General features: G+C 37.6%; 1 protein-coding gene across 2 annotated transcripts in view; it reads right to left on the reverse strand.

Annotated features, from left to right (window-relative positions):
• PELI1 (pellino E3 ubiquitin protein ligase 1) overlaps positions 1-14,281 on the reverse strand; it is a 57,863-nt gene that overhangs the window by 19,438 nt on the left and 24,144 nt on the right. The window contains exon 1 of one of the 2 annotated variants that reach the window (XM_040224039.1): positions 11,064-11,492. The exons of the other annotated variant lie outside the window; for it this stretch is intronic. The gene's annotated coding sequence lies outside the window, so the exon portion shown is untranslated. Of the gene's footprint in view, positions 1-11,063; positions 11,493-14,281 lie in introns of those variants that run through there. 2 annotated transcript variants of the gene reach the window in all.

Genomic DNA, 14,281 nt, shown 5'->3' on the forward strand with positions numbered 1-14,281 from the left:
GTAGGGCTGGCATATACTCACCATTCTGTATTTTCTAGAGCCTCTGGCCAAATTAGCCAAGGAAAACAACATGTTCCCAGTTATTCTTACGTTGGTTAGATCTCTTAAAAGGTCTAATTTGAGATATTTATCAGATATCAAACTTTCAATCATAGGAACACACTGAAACTTGGTTTCTATTTCTGTATCTAATAATCTAAAATCTCAAATAAGGTACTTTAGTAGTAATGGTTATTTACGATCTTAAACAAAGCCCAGCAGCTAGGTAGTAACTCTTGCATTCACTCTCTGTAGATAACCTGTGTTTTAAAAATCTGAATAATATACAGAATTCTTCGAGATCAATTTCTGAAGACATACTCCTGAGAACATGAAATGCATATGTACATAAGTGTATTCTAATACTTCAATCAGACAACACCTGGTGGTATTCAGTTAAGTTAGCTGGTCTGACCCCATATATTCAGTCCCATCCCAAAGTGACCTAGCAAAAAGAATAAGAAATAGCACCATTAAGTCTATATGAGACTGGAAAAAATGATAGAGAAAATCTTGCTAACACAATAAAGCTGTTTCCTATAATATCTATTACTTTGAAGTCCGCTTGATCTGTGAAAATTAAGCATGCTATTCTCATCAGCAGGGACCTTCCCAAGTTGAACAAATTTTAAAAGAAATACATTCTGGAACGCTATTTGTGGGGGGGGGGGGCAGGAAAACATGAATAATTCGCCATAAAATACGTTTCTTAGAGTCTCATTAATTTGACTGATACAACATTCTAAGCATTTGTTGTTTAAAGGCCAGTGAAATACAACTGTTTTCTTATCAAGTGTTTGCAAAGGAAAAGACTTTCTAATATGTAATTGTCAGTTTTACCTTAAGAAGGAAAACTGGGGAACCAATCTTGGTCCACATTGCTCCTTTAACATAACATTTTTCTTTTTCACACTGCACACAGCCTTTTTGCTTTCTACCTACTAAACACAAGTACAAAATTCCTGTCCTGAAAAATAAAAAGAAGCAAAACAAACACTAAGCAAGGGACAAAACAGACCTTAGGAATGTGTTTACATAATCTTTTGAACACTCCTATTTTGGTGGGCAAGAGAGTAGGTATAAGGGATGCTGGGGGCGGGGGAGGAAAATGTTTTAAAACATTAAAATGTTATAATTTTTTTATGGTAAAAAATATAATGTGGATTGCATATGTTATCTCTGATGAAACAGAATTCCATCTATACCAGCATTCCCCTGTGGTTAATTTCAAAAGGATGATTCAAACAAAAGGAACTCTTTTCTTATGCTTGTGGTGGTGGAGCCATTTCATGAAAACAAATTAGCTGATGATTGGAGGGTGGTAAACTTAGAGCAGTTTCTTGCTAAGAGTGAAAAGTTAATCATCATCTTCCTTCTTTCACCATCAGCAGGATTAATAAGCAGCATTTTTCCATAAATGGAGAAAAGAGACAGGCAAAATAATGGTGTCAGCTGTAGGAGTATGAGGTTACTGCTTTTCTGTTGGTGTCTTTTGGCTTCTCAGTAGACCACTGAAAGAAGTGAAGGCCATGTTCCCCTTCTCAAGACACAGGGCACTTCTGGACAAACTCCCAGCCCTGCTTTTCAGGATGGCCAAGTGACATGCTGATAGTCTTTCAGATACAGTGATAACATATTTTCATCCTGATGGGAAAGCAATTAACATCTCTCCCACAGATAGTGACTGTTCCCCTAAACTCGGGTTTCTCAACCCGGGCACTACTGACATTCTGACATGGGGAGTGGAGGGGGGAGATGACCTGCACATTGTCAGAGGTTCAGCAGCACCCCTGAGAAATGTCTCACCTTCCCACACTCCATCCTCCAACTTCCTTCCCACCCTTCACCCTCAGAACCACTGAGAACAAACTGGAGATAACAATTTTTTTAGGAATTTCCCCTATTTTTGTCATAGTACTTAGTACACAGCAAGGTATTTAATAAACATTTGCTTACTACCATAATCATACTGATGTCTTAAAAATTTTTTATTTTATTTGGCCACACCTCACAGCATGCAGGATCTTAGTCCCTTGACCAGGGATCAAACCCATGTCTCCTCATTGGGAGTGTGAGTCTTAACCACTGGTCTTAAAGAGTTATTACTAAGCCTTGTGATAGGGAGAGCAATGGCTTTGAAGCTGCAGTTTCAGTATTTCATTAGACTTGATAAGAGTGGCTGGAATGAGAATGGGAGAACTATCATCTTGATGGTGATTATTAATATTTCTGTGCATTAAAATATTTTAATATTTTAGCAACCTCTCTCAACCTTCCTTCTTTCTTGAAGGAAAGAAACTGGAGTTGGGGTAGCCAAAGCAGTAGCTATAAGGCCAGTGCTTGGTAGCCTGACATTTTGTTGTTGCGTAGTCACTCAGTTGTGTCTGACTCTTTGCAGTCCCATGGACCGCAGCCTGTCAGGCTCCTCTGTCCATGGGATTCTCCAGGTAAGAATACTGGAGTGGGTTGCCATTTCCTTCTCCAGGGGATCTTCTCAACCCAAGGATCAAACCCATACCTCCTCCACTGGCAGATGGATTCTTTACCACTAAACCACCAGGGAAGCTCAGCCTGACATTTAGAGAAAGGCTAATCTATGGAGGCCAGATGAGGAAATATCTTCTTGACCTAGGGAACCCAAACTCAGAGAAACTAAAAGCAGGCTTTGAAAAGCATAGGGGAATGCATTTAAATCAAAAGGCTTATCAATATCAATTGGAATCAAACTTAGATTAAGGTCTATCTTGCACTTGTACAGAAAGTTAATCAGCAAAGTGCTTTCTCACAGGATTAGGTTATTTGACCCTCACAACAGCCCTGTGAATTAGTTAGGGATGTCTTATTAACTCCATTGTCCAGACAGGGAACAGAAGTTGTCAGTCAGAAAGGCCAGTGACTGGTTCAAGGCCAAACAGGTACTATGCGACAGAGCTAAAACTGAAACCTATATATTAAACAAATACACATTAACTAATTAATTTCTATCACAACTGTATCAAGTATAGTTACTTATCTCCATTTGATAAATGAGAAGACTGATGCTCCTAGAAGTTAAGCAGTAGTTGAGGTTTTTTGATAAATAACTTATCACACCCCAAACAAGGTTGGGTAGGGTTGATTCCTAAATATTAATAAGAGTAAGAGGCCATTAGGGGGCCATTTAGGAAAAGAGACTGTAAAGTAAAATAAACTCTAGACAAGTTACACTCCAGCAGAGACAAACAGCAACTATGCAATTATGACTAGGGCTATTGGACATTATTTGAAATTTTGTCACTTCCTCAAAGCTCACTGTATTTGTCAACCCTGTTGCCTGGTAGTGACCAACAATAAAAACATCAGTAAATAAAGTGGACTTTGTATGCTTTTCTTTAAAAATGAGGAGGGGAGAAAGGAATCCAAGGGGAAAAGCACAGTATTACACTAAGACAAATTCCTGGCACCATGAGGAAGAAAAACACATATATGAGAAGACAGCCCAGACAGCGTAGGGACAGGTTTCATGCAATCCCAGAAAAGTTAACAGCCAAGAAAAAACTGCAGGGCAGTATTCCTGAGGAGCTGGGGGTTTAAATACAACCTGGCCACCCTACCCCAAAATGATCACTTAACTCCCCATGTCTAGAAAATGTATTTTAAAGGACACAACTAAGGATTCTTCTTTTTTTTTTTTTAATTGTGTCTGCCCATGCTTGGCCTGTATTCAACTCTTTTAGTTTACCAAAGTGCCTAAAATGATAATATGCTTCTCAGGAAAGCAAGACCAGAAATTCCCCTAGATTTCACCACTAAAGTCTTGAAGAAAATTTTGCAGAAAGCAGCAGATTCAGCGGGATTAGATAGCTATTCAGAACGAAAAACATCTGACAGAATTATACTCATTGTAAACGCTATAGTTTCTTCAAGTCAGCAGGCAACCCATGCCTCTGCTACCCTTTTTTCTTAGTGTCCAACACTTTCTGGGTTCTGTGCCAAGCACTGTTCTAAATACTTTACATAAAACAACTGATTTAATCCCAGAACAACCTTGTGAGGTTCAACAGATAAGAAAACCAAGGTTACAATTCAAACTCAAACCAGTACTCTGGATCAGCTGAAACAACTGAGTTTAAAATGAAAAGTAAATGGGGGGTGGGGAGGAGAGAACTGCACTGGAAAACTAAACAACAAGCAAGAAAACCCTCCAACTCTTCCTACTATAACGTATTTAATAGTGAGAGTTTATATAAATGCTATTGCTCTAATACAGGACAAAATTCTATAATATTGACTAACCATCTGAAGTTTCTAGTAACTCAATTATTTTAAAGCTGAGTTCAAAAGTCCCTTGGATAAAATTTAAACTTGAAAAAAATGAATAAGTGGATTTTTCTCAATCACTTTAAATCTATACCACCCTATGAAATTAAAAAATGGAATATGGAGTCCATGTTCCACAAAAAGTATTGTGAAATGATTATTTTGGACAGTTAGATTACTCCCAGAAACAGAATAATCAGGGTTTTCTCTAGTCCTTATTTTTATTAAAACACTGACCAAATTACATGCATAAAAAGTCTCAAGTATCATGCAATAACAGTCTCAAGTATCTCCTCCAAGATACTTATTGATTATGAAGTGAAAAACAGTAACTTACAGAGGGCGAAACCTGGCAGACACCATCTTAACTAACTGATCAAGGTTAACATCTGCAATAAAATGTTTCGGTATCGTGTTTTCCCTGATTACGATGTATGAAAGCCACATCACTTTTGTGCTATGTTGCCAGAAAACGTGTAACCTCGATCTAATCAGGAGAACATATCAGACCAACCCAAACTGACAGCCTACAGAACAACTCTCAGCACTCAAAGTACAAAGATCATGAAAGACAAGGAAAGACCGAGAAACTCCCAGGCTGGAGATGAAGGAGATGAAGCAACTGCACAGGATCAGGAATTGGATCCTGGAGCGGAAAAAGGACAGTGGGAAATGGAAATTTGAACATGGCCTACAGTTTAGTGAATAGTAGTATACCAATGTCAGTTTCCTGGTCTTGATAAATATACTCTGGTTATACAGATCGCTAACATCAGAGGAAATAAAGGGTACATGTAAACTCACTGAATTATTTTTCCGATTTTTCTCTAAGGCTAGAATTATTTCAAAATAAAAAGTAAAAAAAGAGAAGACAATAAAAACGGAAAATGAAATTTAATAAAAATTTTAAAGTAAAAAATTTAGCATAGAAATGAACTCAAGATTTAAAGTTTGCTTCCTTCCAGCCCTCTCACAACCGAAATGTGTACGAGTTTCACTTAGGCTGGGCCTGTCAGGTCACAGCGTCTGGTCTCCTATCCTGTCTCTGATGTGAAGCTGTCCCATTCACAGCCTCTGTAGTGAGCAAAGCTGTTACTACCAAGTGTTGCCATTCATTGGACTGAGTGATAAAACTGAAACTTAGTGATGTATCCACATACTGATCTAAATTTGGCAGAATCATGTTTCATGATTTTTTTTCTCTCAAAGTTATGACATAAGAGCAACTTTACTACTGAATGCTCTAGAAGGTTTTATTAGAAAATACTTTGTATATGGAATTATATCATAGCTTTTGATTTAATGCTATACTATACACTGACCTTTAACAGGATTTTAGTTTATTTGAGTTCTCAAGAGTTTATAAAAGGGAACAGAAAGAAGGATGGGAGAAAGAAGAGTTAGGAAGCAGCAGCCCTGGATGATTTTTGACACATTTCATTTAGAATAAAATCCTGAAAAGCCAGAAAGTCAAATACTTTCCTGAATTATTCATTAATTATTTCATTGTGGATACTATTCTCTTCAAACAAGAAGAAGCACTCGCAAAGGACTAAGCTATGACAGCGTTCTCTAAGGCCACCCCTAAGAACTCTGGCCCTTGACAGTCATGAGGGCTGGACCCAGGGTCGTTCATGAATTCTCAAAACTACAAACCAGTCCTATAACACACAATTCCCCTCAATGGGGACGTTTTCCTCACCTCATAGGATTTGTCACCGGATCTGAATGAGAAACAAAGCCGCATTGGGATTTGTTCTGTTGGGCCACCTCGTTGATTCACTCAAGCCACAGAATTTTGAGTCTCTTAAAATTACTCAAACTGTGAGAGTTAAACCAGCAATTTTCAAGGTCTTAATGTAATGTTAAAAAAAAAAATCAAGTATTTGTAAAATGTATTCAGTTAGGCTAGATAATACTTGGTAATCTAAATAATATATCTAATAATATAAAGTTGGCCTTGATAATAATTTATGGTAATGCTGCCTTATCACTTAGTATTTGTTTTCTCAGAGATGCATCTTTATTTCTCAGTATCTAAACAAATGTTTATTGTCTGCTCTTTGTCAATAACTCTGATACCATGTATAAAGTTCTAGTTTTCTACTGCTCATAACACATAACAGGCCCTGAAATCAAAAACCTCAAAGATCACAGCAATTAGTTTTAAGGTTGAATGCTATATAAATGTTTTGATTCGCAGTAGTGGAAAAAACTACATCTAAATCAAATTAGATTTAGTGTATTTACTTCCTGCTTTTGATGCTTTCAAATTATGGTGCTTTTGAGACTTTTGAGAATCCTTTGGACAACAAGGAGACCAAACCAGTCAATCCTAAAGGAAAATCAACCCTGAATATTCACTGGAGGACTGATGCTGAAGCTGAAGCTCCAATGCTTTGGCCACCTGTTGTAAAGAGCTGACACACTGGGAAATACTCTGATGCTGGGAAAGATTGAGGGCAGAAGAAGGGCGTGTCAGAGGATAAAATGGTGGGATGGCATCACTAACTCAATGGACGTAAGAGTTTGAGCAAACTCCGGGAGATGGTGAAGGACAGGGAAGCCTGAAGTGTTGCAGCCCATGGGGCCGCAGAGTAGGACACAGCCTAGCGAAGGAACAGCAATTTCCTGCTCTCACAGGGAGTTAACTTTAACTCTTTCATAGTTCCACAATTTCATTATAAGCTTTACTAAAAAGGAATGGGAAAAGAAAATGTGGTTGAAAATTCAAATAACAACTAAATCTCCAATATTTCTTCTAACAGTAAAGTCAGCTACCCACAGAGAGAAGTCATTATTAAAAGATGATGACTATTATAATCTCACTAATGAACAAAAGTGTCATCTCATGATTTCTCTGTGGTTCATGAAAAGTTCTCAAAAGTAATAGCATCTGATCTTTCTTTGACCAAACCATGTTTTCCCCATAAATTTTTATAGCAGTAATTTAGAGACACTGTGGGTGGGAGGCTAAGAACATCTATTTTTTAGCAGAGTGAATATTTTAAATCACCCAGTATGGTGTTCCTATCTAATTCTTTTCATTAGGAAAATAATACATACATGTAGCCCGGATATTTCTACAAATTTCCTCTTTCCACTCTGATTACCCAAGTAGGTAACTTATTAAGATCAATTCTTCTTCCTAATCTGCAACTTTTTCCTTGTCTTCTGCTGTATACATACCCAAGAGAGTGTATACTCCCCTCTCACAGATTAGAAAATCTGATAAAAAATGGACACACATTACTGGGCAGCATGTTGGTATTCTAGCAAACATTCAGTTTTAAACAAAATTTAAAAAAGAAAACCTTAGTTATACCTTTTCTTTAAAAGAAAATAAAATGCTTCAGAAAAGAACACTGCTGGGAACATAAAACTGTTCATTTTTTAGCAGGAGCCTCACCCCCTCTTAATCAGTCAGCAGACCTAGAATTATTAAATCTCTTCCTACCACATTATAGAACAATCACAAAGCATTCAGGTAGAAACATCATCTAAAATTCTTATAAAGTAAAACTCTCAATATTTTTAAAAAATTCTATAAATTTTCCCTACCTTGTAAAAATGTTTAAATAGTAAACTGTAGTAATCTCAAAGGCCTAATCTCTTTGAGGGGACCTTGGGAGACTTACAGACAAAAAGCTAAATTCTGAATAAGCTATAAACAGCTAACCAAAGTACAATGACAGTGCCATCATTCTGGCTACCAAACGATTTCCTTCATAGAGCAATGTAATTCTCAAATTTAATAGTTCAAAAGAAAACAATGAATAACACTGAATTCCAAAGTATGTTAAAAACTAAATACTGTAGCTTGAAAGAAAAAAAACTAATTACTGTAGCCTGGATCGGAAAAACACTGCAAATGAAGAATTTTTAGTTTTCTGCTGACCAACAGTCAACAGGCAGTAAATCCCTGTAGTTATTTCTCTAAGAGTAATGAGAGGTTAAAATTAATAGCATAAACCTCCCTAAAAACACAAAATCCTTGGAGCCTGAGATTTATTCAACCTTTTTCCCAAGAGGGAAGAAAAGATAATTTATACATATTTCTAAAATCAAATGTGAAAAAATTAAGTATAAACCATCTGATGATTCCAATCATTCCTTCTGCAACCCTACCTTTAACCTGAAGCACCGACAATGTGACACTTAAAATTAAGCCATAGAACATCTACCTCTTTATTCCTCTGCTACCACTACAAGCTAGCTAAACAACCTTCTCACCAGATGATAAAATCTAGATAGTACTAACGAATCTTCCAGTTACACTTGGAATCACACACATGAAAGCGGTCTGTTCAGTGTGCTTTCACTTAAGCACCTCATAATGTGTGTGGGTGGGCCTGTGCTAGGGAAAACAGGTAAACACTATGTAATTCTAGATTCTATTGGCTGAGTTGAGAATTCACTTCTCCCCTTTCCTCCCTAAGGAAGTCTGTATCCCAAAAGAGAAGAAACGGAAGTAAGAGGAAAGCACTCAACAATTTTTAACAGACTGAATTTCAAGTTATGGAATATGGTACTTCAAAAGAGAGTATTCTATTTCTTAAAAGGCTGACTGAATTGACTACCTAAAGGTTCTCTAAAAATATTGGAAATATAAAATTCTGAACTATCTTTTCATAATAAAGTAATAGCCTATTTTGACAGATTTAGTATAATACTTAATCTGTTAAGAAACACTCTTACTTAAAAAAACAGAAGAATCAATACCATTCATATGCAAAGAAAGATGGCTCTTTTAGAACTATCCAACGAAGCAGATTTTTTTGGTTTTGTTACAAAAAACTACATTATCCCAGGCATAAGCACAGGTGAGCATTCAATCACATTTCCAATTGATCATGCTTATTTCCAGATTTATACTTTAAAAATAGATTCACTGGGTGCTCATGAACATGGAGAAATGATACCAGTACCCAGAGCGAGTTGGGGTTGTATAAGTTTCACCAACAGCCATTGAAGGCACCTTATTTACTGACTTCAGCAGCTTTTAGATCCTATTTGTAAGCTTTATTTGAAGAGTTACTGCCTGCTTTTCCAAATTTCCCTGCATCTTTTCTTAAGAAATGTGTTTTCTTATGGTGAAGGGTTATACATGGAACCTGTTATTCCTCTACATAGCCAAAAATAAACCTGCTCTGTGCTTAATTATATTTTAGGGTTTTTTTTTTTTTTTAAAGCATGCTAAATTAAGTTACAAGAGCAAATTCTGGTCCATACCTGTTCAATAAGCTGCACATACAAACTATCTATACTCTCACCCATTAAACTGTTGTTCAGCTTGAGTCTAGGGAGCAAATGCTCTTATAGAAAAATATTTGGTAGCCCTAATATCTGCCAAATAATAGATACCCTAATATCTACCAAATAGTAGTAAATTAGGGTATCTACTATCTACCTAATATCTACCAAATAATATCTTGTCACAAAATGAACTCTCTTCTAGCTTATAGCTACAAGTCTACTTCTGCTGCTACCCAGCATTCCATAACTATGTCATATCCCCTGCAGCTATTCTTGGGCAAATCTGCATAATGTTTCTTTTGCTCATTATGCTGGCAGCAGGCCCACTTAGGTTACTGTGAACGTAAATCTGCTCAGGTAGTCTGCTTTTGTGCAATGTAGACACATGCTCAGTCCAGGAAACCTATTTGTCAAAGTAATCTGGGCATACTCTAACGTTTTGCTCTTTGGTGATCCTGCCACATCATGGGATTCCAGGATGATGAAACTGCTCAAGAAGCCGGACATGACCGGTCCAATACTCATACTAAACAGAATGTAGTTGTGACTGACTATGCCTTAAACTTGATGCCACAACAAAACTTGAGGACCTACCATTCTTGAGACCAATATACTGCCTCTTTTATTAACTTGGGGAGTGTATTTCTTGCTCACCTCCTAAGGCAATCAAATACATCAATAGCTCATACACTGTCATCATGACTTATCTTAAAATGATTAAAAACAGACCATCAGGAGTAAAAAAATTCCTTATGTATTTCAAGCTCTGTGTTTATACCAAATAATCTGAAGGACTATATTTTTCTTAAAGAACTCCAAGAAAACACTGAAGACAAAACCTCCCTATTTATTGAGGATGATGAGCAAAAGGGAAAAGGGCTAGAATTAAAATTTTAAGCTTTTTTCTTTCCCAATCTGAATTGACTAGTTACTTGGGTTTGCTTTTTAAGAACTTTTTTTGCTTTTCACAGGTGATTTGTTTTTTATTTACAATGTCTGATTCAGTAATATCTCGTTGTTCGTTGTTGTTCCTGTGTCCATGGGATTTCCCAGGCAAGAATACTGGAGTGGGTTGCCATTTCCTTCTGCAGGGGATCTTCCTGACCCAGGGATTGAACTCGCATCTCCTGCACTGCAGGTGGATTCTTTCACTATTGAACCACTGGGGAAGCCCAGTCAAATACAAAAACAAAACATTAAGTAGTTTTGCTAACTGGTAGGAATCAAAGTTACCAAACTCTGGCAAATGGACCTTAACCTCAATAACCTTTCCCCACTCTTCTTCTGAATCTGCCTTGGCTTACAGGTGTCAAACTTCCTTGTCTTCACCTATAATATCTGAACCTATGGGACTTATTTCAGTTGGGCTGGTTTTTTGTTTTTTTTTTGAGACCAATGATAAACTTTCAGTACCTTGAAAACTTAAAAATCAATCCAAAAGAAAAATAAACAAAACAAAGTGCACTTACCTCACAACGTCTATGCCTTCCAAGATGTTACTTTTCTTATGTCTTATTTTTCTTATCTGTTGTAGTTTAGGTTTTGATTTCACCTTTGAACACGACTTCCCTCTGAGAGCCTGTTTCTCCTCTAATGGTCTCTGAATTCTTCTGAGGATGCAGTCTTTCCTCCCAGGCTCTTTACCTCTAGCCACACCCACAGCAAGTGTGTAAACTATTTCATCCTTTAGTTCCACCTCACTGGTGACACGTATGTCATGTTCCTCTAACACATGAGGCAAATTCACATAGATGGCCTTGGCTAGTCCACAGTAAGCTTTTACTGAATATGTGCCCAGGTTTTTACTTGCCGAATGAACCTAACTCTAATCCTTTTGAAGAAAAGGTATTTGAGGTCTAAGATTTTTCAACAAGGAATAATTCTTCATTGTTAGGGACAGGAAGAAGAAGGCAATAACAAAAATATCACTGGTATTACTGTATCATATAACCACACTGTAAAGCTGGAAAGAACCTTAAAGAATATCCTATCAGCTTATTCAATTTTCAATTCCCTTATTTTACAGATGAGAAAAATCTGTATCTAGAGAGGGTAAGGTATTTGATTAAGTCATAGTACTGGGAAATAGATGGGGAAACAGTGGAAACAGTGTCAGACTTTATTTTTGGGGGCTCCAAAATCACTGCAGATGGTGATTGCATCCAGAAAATTAAAAGACACTTACTCCTTGGAAGGAAAGTTATGACCAACCTAGATAGCATATTCAAAAGCACAGACATTACTTGGCCAAGAAAGGTCCGTCTAGTCAAGGCTATGGTTTTTCCAGTAGTCATGTATGGATGTAAGAGTTGGACTGTGAAGAAAGCTGAACACTGCAGAATTGATGCTTCTGAACTGTGGTGTTGGAGAAGACTTTTGAGAGTCCCTTGAACTGCAAGGAGATCCAACCAGTCCATTCTGAAGGAGATCAGTCCTGGGTGTTCTTTGGAAGGAATGATGCTAAAGCTGAAACTCCAGTACTTTGGCCACCTCATGCGAAGAGTTGACTCACTGGAAAAGACTCTGATGCTGGGAGGGATTGGAGGCAGGAGGAGAAGGGGACGACAGAGGATGAGATGGCTGGATGGCATCATCGACTCAATGGATGTGAGTCTGAGTGAACTCTGGGAGTTGGTGATGGATAGGGAGGCCTGGTGTGCTGCGATTCATGGGGTCACAAAGAGTCGGACACAACTGAGCGACTGAACTGAACTGAACTAAGTAGTGGAGCCAGGTAATAGATCTTTTCACTTCTACTAGGTTGTTTCATTAGTTTTGGAGGCAATATCACAATACTAAAGAAAAGAGCAGTCAGCTGACAAGTGACTCATACTCTGTACCACAGTATTATCTATCACGTGAGATGGCCAAATATTGACATTTAGCTCTATTCTTTTCTGTGTGCTGTTACTTTACACCATAAAGAAAAAGCTGAAAATTAGACAAATGAAAGTTTGATGATATACGTACCATGGAGATTTCTTTTTTAAAAAACATAAATGATCAATAATTACACACAAAAAAATGCTCAATATCAACAGCCATTAGGGAAAGGTAAATCAAAATCTGAATAATGAGACATTTCACACCCACTAGGATGGCTGTAATCAAAAAGAAATATTGCCAAGGATGTGGAAAATTCAAAATTCCTGACCACTGCTGGTAGGAAAGTAAAATAGGGCAGTCACTTTGGAAAACAGTCTGTCAGCTTCTCAAAAGATTAAACACAAAGTTACCATATGACCCAGGAATTCCACTCCTGGTATATATTCAAAAGAAATGAAAACACATATTCAAAGATCTGTGCACAAATGTTCACAGTAGTATTATCCATAACAGCCAAAAAGTGGAAATAAGCCAGATGTCCATCAACTGACAAATGGATAAATAAAATGTGGCACATCCATACAATTGATTGTTATCTGGCAATAACAAGGAATAAAATACTGATACATGCCACAACATAGGTGACCTCTGAAAACCCTATGCTAAGTGAAAGAAGCCAACCAGAAAGGATTACATATTGTATAATTCCATTTATTTGAAATGTCCAGAGTAGGCAAATCCGGAGATAGAACTATGATTAGTGGTTGCCTAGGGCTGGGACATGCCTGGGGAGGGGCGGGGGGTCAGAAATGGGAACTTGAGGGAGCAGTGGTTAAATGCCATGGGCTTATGGGGTTTCTTTTTCAGGTGATAAAAATGTTCTAAGATTGTAATAATGGTTATACAACTCTGTGACTACACTAAAAAACCACTGAAGTATACACTTCACATTTCAAATGCATGGTATATAAAGTATATCTCAATTAAACTATTATCAAAGAAACAAAGCATTTCCACATTCAAAAAAAAATGCCATAGACTCTAGATCACTGGATGCTGGCATGCATGTGGAATTCAAGTACTGATTTTGAACTTACTACTTCTTGAACCAAAGAAACTGAGGGAAACAATCATTTGAACATTCTACAAGATACATAGGTTTTCACAAACAGAGCTGAAGACTTTTCCAAACCAATTGCTTTTTGTACAAAAATCACAAAACTCACAGTCAGGCTTGGAATTTTTAATTTTATATTATGTCAATCTACCTTTTATTGCAGACATTTTTGTTTGGTTTTGCTGACATCTTACAGCACCTTCAATAAATACGAGTGAAGGGTGTTCCCCTAAGACCAACTCAATTCTCTGATACAAACTGAGTGTCCAAGAATTGTTCTGACACTATCCACCTGCAGGAGTTAGCGCAAATCCCACAAGTTAAAGGACTCAGTCCCATAAAAGAGCCCCACTTCAGCACTTACGATGCCAGCTGCAAATCTCAGGCAACCCTTCAGTTCAGTTCAGTTCAGTCGCTCAGTCATGTCCAACTCTTTGCGACCCCATGAATCGCAGCACGCCAGGCCTCCCTATCCATCACCAACTCCCAGAGTTCACTTAGAGTCGCATCTATTGAGTCAGTGATGCCGTCCAGCCACCTCATCCTGGGTCGTCCCCTTCTCCTTCTGCCCCCAGTCCCTCCCAGCATCAGAGTTTTTTCCAATGAGTTAACTCTTCACATGAGGTGGCCAAAGTACTGGAGTTTCAGCTTTAGCATCATTCCTTCCAAAGAAATCCCAGGGTTGATCTCCTTCAGAATGGACTGGTTGGATCTCCTTGCAGTCCAAGGGACTCTCAAGAGTCT

This window comes from Oryx dammah, unplaced genomic scaffold (assembly GCF_014754425.2).
Source record: "Oryx dammah isolate SB20612 unplaced genomic scaffold, SCBI_Odam_1.1 HiC_scaffold_25, whole genome shotgun sequence".
In the NCBI taxonomy this organism is placed as follows: domain Eukaryota; kingdom Metazoa; phylum Chordata; class Mammalia; order Artiodactyla; family Bovidae; genus Oryx; species Oryx dammah.